General features: G+C 39.5%; 1 protein-coding gene across 1 annotated transcript in view; it reads right to left on the bottom strand.

Moving 5' to 3' along the window:
* The window catches only part of PRKG1 (protein kinase, cGMP-dependent, type I), a 995570-nt gene that overhangs the window by 641482 nt on the left and 349615 nt on the right, over window positions 1-4473 (bottom strand). The gene's annotated exons all lie outside the window — the stretch shown is intronic.

The following is a 4473-nucleotide window of genomic DNA, read 5'->3' on the forward strand; positions in this document are numbered from 1 at the left end:
CAGGCAATGGGGTGAGGGGCTGGGGGGGGGGGAGGGGAGGATGGGAGCAGGCTGGAAGAGGTTAATGGGGGAAAAGGGGACTTAGGTAATACTTTAAACAAAAAAGATAAAATAAAAAATAAAATAAAAATGCAAAGCAGTTACCAATTAAAACAAAGTCATCAAGATGTAATGCAAAATACTAAATAAAATATACAAATTAAAAAATCCATATCCTCTCTTAAATTGAATTAATCACAGATAAGATTTGATACGAGACTGAAAGAAAACCCCATAAAGAGATGGAGACAAAAATGTAAACATGTGAAATTATTCCTAATGTGATATTAGAAAACGATGCTAATTCTAATTTTAATGTCATTTTGACTTTGAAAGAAAAATTGAGTGACTACATTTTCTACAGCACACCTCATACTGGAGAATTCTTATTTGAATAAGGCAGCTATGATGGGAAGGGAGATGACTTTGACCCTTGGGCATTACTTAATTGTAGTTCATGGTATCTATTATTTTTAAACATCTTATCTGACTTGAGCAAGTCTGTGTTATCAGCTTCCCGGCCCTGCAACACTGACTGTAAGGAAGAACCAACCACAAGGGTTGAGGGAAAGAGACACTAGGAGTTGTTTAGGTTCCACAAAGGACCTGGAAAATGAATTGTTAAAGAAGGAAAAAGCTAAAGGAACATTCTTCACTGGATACACATTGTTGCCTGCAAGTAAGGAAAATTCTATTCATGGGGGGAATTACAAAATACATTTAAAAAAAATGTCAGAGCTCTGTACACAGTAATTCTATCACCTAATAAAACGAGGGGAGAAACAAAAAGGTAACGCAATCGATTCTAACTGTAATCCTCCCTTTCTACTATTTCTCCAGGTTACCTACCTACCCACAGTCTACAGAAGAAAAGCCTAAGCCTTGCCATGAGCTAGTGACTGAAACCACTAATGCTACCAAGTTGTTGCCAACTTCAGGCCTTCATTCATCAACTTCACAATTGTTCCCTTAGCTGTGTGCTCCTGTAATACTGAACTTTTCAGAGTTTTGGCTTTAAGTTCATGCCCTCCCTTTAAAAATCAATCTAGTTTTATCTAAGCAATCCTATATAATAAAAGCCTAATATGCAAATTGTCCCCTCGACTGGGAGTTCAACTGGGAATTCGACTGCTTGCTATGATGTGTGCTGACCACCAGGGGGCAGCAGAGAACATGGCAGGAGTTGGTGACCTGGTGCTGGCAACAGGTGACAGTGGAGGTGCTGCCCACCAGGACTGCAGTGGGATGGTACAGCAGGTGAGTGGGCAGCGCCAGGCCAAGGCAGGTGCAAGCGGGGGCCCAATTGCCCTGCCAATGGCCCCACAGACAGTGGCAGGGGTCAAGGGCAGAGCCTCCGCTTGGCTCCCAGGCACTGATCAATCGTCCTGCAGGCGGGATGGTGGAGCAGGTGAGGGGGTGGCGCCAGGCCACCCGCAGGCCACCCCGAGGGACCACACCCGTGCATGAATTCGTGCACCAGGCCTCTAGTAATATCTATAAAATCACAATGCTGATATTCTAATTTATTTTTCAAACATCTATTGAGATAAAATCTTAAATATTAAAAAAAAAGAACTCTTTAAAAAAGTTTATATAGCCCGGCTGGCATAACTCAGTGGTTGAGTGTCAGCCCATGAACCAGGAGGTCACTGCTGGTTCCAACTCATTTTCCTGACATATATTTGCCTTATTTTTTTCATGTCTAACTCATTTTAAACAAAAGATGGATATAAATTATTATTATATATAATTTGCTTTTCTATATTTAAGAAGGTTATATTTGATATTAATTAGAAAAGCAAAAAATAAAACATGTTTTCCAAGTTAGGTTAAACACTGAAGATTCAATATATTCACAATAGCCAAGCAAGTAGGGGATCTGATCTCATATGAAAGATGAGAATGATCCAAAAAGCACTGCATTTTTTTTAATGAGCAGGAAAATTTAAATGCTAAACAGTAATACAGTGTTTCTAAATATGCCCCGAGTGGTGCTTTGATCTCTTATCCTTCCGTAGCACCTACCATGGGGATGGGGAGGGAGTAATTTAGGGAGGCAGGCATGATTGGGAGCTAAAGAGAAAGTTAAGTACATACAGGCCTTAATGAGAGTTCTTCGAGAGACATTTAGAAATATTCTAATTCCCAAGAACCCAGTAAAGTGAGTTATTGATGTGAAATGTGAATTTGGTTAAGTTCATTCACTATGCCACACACTAGCCTTAAAGCAAAATTAGAAGTGATTATACATTCACAAATGATTCCTAAATATGGCCTGTGTGATCCACTTAAGAAAACCAAGAACAAGACAGTTAAAACTTCACTCATATACCCAGTGGTCCCTATTCCCACCTGATCAACTTGATTTAAAGTATTAGGGGTATCTTAAAGCCACGCCCCTCTCAGACTCTTTTTTTCACTCTGTGGCTACCTTTGAGATTTGTTTTGAATGGAATCCAATTGCATAGAAAATAGGTAGGACTGTGTGTGGCTATTTAGTGGTGAGGGGGGAAAGGCAGGTAAAGCAAACAGGAAAAGTGGAATAGGCTGAATGTGTGCCATGCTTTTCCCAGGGGCTTACACCACTGTAGAGGCAGACCATGCTTGGAGGTTTCTATATAATTATTATTTGCTATTAACTTTAGGAGCCCATTTTGATGAATTTACTTCTGGTCAGCACTGATTAATTTCTATTTCTTTAAAGAACTGGAAGACATTGATCAGCATTTATTCATGACTTTTGATTTTTCAGTTTTATTTTCAAGCATGTTAGATTTCAAATCATTTTTTTTAAAGGAGTAGCTGAAAGATTTTCAATACAGTCTAGTAAGCTTTGGACTTTTCCCATTATTTTCCCTGACTAAACAGTGACTAGAGCCCGAGCTGGTTTGGCTCAGCAGACTCAAGGGTCCCGGTTTCAGTTCTGGTCAAGGGCGCATGCTCAGGTTGCTGGCTCCATCCCCAGTAGGGGGCATGCAGGAGGCAGCCAATCAATGATTCTCTCTCGCTCTCTCCTTTCCTCTCTGAAATCAGTATCTCTCTCGCCCTCTTCTTTCCTCTCTGAAATCAATAAAAATATATTTAAAAATAAAACAACAAAGACTAGAGGTTACTAGAACTGTTTTTTTTGGAGAACTAATGATATTCTGGAATGAGGCTAATCTATATTTTCTGCTTCTGCTCTTTTTTATTCACTTTTGCTTTTTTTAAAAAGTGTGATACTATATTGGTGTTATTTTTACTATGCACTATCTCTGCCAGGAAAGAAAAGTAAAGAAACATTCAAATCATTTTTATTTAGATTTTTCTGAATTGTCAAGTTGTTTGCATAGAGATATTGAAACAGTTGGCTAAAATTAGGTTTACTTGTAGTTTCATTTAGTTCTTTTCTCACTCCTGCCATTAGCATCACTAAATGAAAGCTCTACCATAGTAACTTGAATGCATTTTTTATTCTATTTCACTTACCATATGCCCATTTATAATCTGGAATGGGCTGAGTCGTAAGTCCTAAAACTTGCCACTTTGAGCAACAATCAACCTACCTCCTGCTTTTTGACACCACGATTCACATACCACATTTTATCTATCTTTTACAAGAATCAGTAGGCCCTATAGATAAAAGAAGAAATTGAGTTTACAAGGAGACCCAGAATCTCCTGGCTTTGTTTATTTTTATGGGTTTTTCACCAACCTGTGGTTTTGTGCCACAAGAACTTTCATACTAAGGCAAATCAGCTTGGAGATTTATTACTGGCAGGCAGAAATAGGATGGCTGGCAATAACCTAATTATACACACTGTGCTCAGTTCCAACAACCTTGGTTGAACACTCAGAACAACTTGATTGACCATTAAAAGGAGACAGTTGTTACATCCAAGGTCCCATCTAGACAAGACCTCCCATCTCTTTTCTCATCTAATCTGTATGACTATACTTTCACGTTTTTGTATAGCCACAGCCTTTACATTATGAATTCCCTCATACAGGTTTCTGTAGTTGCTAGATTCAACCAAATTCAACACTATGTGGTTCAGCTGTATTGTCACCAGCATGGCTGTATTTCCAACAGGAGAGGAGGTTTACTTATGGATTTGTTTTCTTTTGTATTTGTCGTCTTTATTTTTATTTATATACAACTGTATTTCCTTAGAGACAGGCAAATGACAGGAGTACCAATGTCACTGTCAGACTTGTAGGTGCTCATTATATGAGTTTTGTTTTTGCTATGTTTTAATATTAAGCATGGGAGAGTTTATGAGGTAATGTAATGGTTCTCAACTGGGGGCAATATTAACCTCACTAGTGGGCCAGTGCACGAATCTGTGCACCGGTGGGATCCAGCCAGCCTGCCCTGATCGGGCCAATCGGGCCGATGGGGGTCGGCTGGCCAGGGGAAGGAGACACAGGAGGTTGGCCTGCTGGCCCTGCACC

Source organism: Myotis brandtii, unplaced genomic scaffold (genome assembly GCF_000412655.1).
Source record: "Myotis brandtii unplaced genomic scaffold, ASM41265v1 scaffold475, whole genome shotgun sequence".
Taxonomy (NCBI): domain Eukaryota; kingdom Metazoa; phylum Chordata; class Mammalia; order Chiroptera; family Vespertilionidae; genus Myotis; species Myotis brandtii.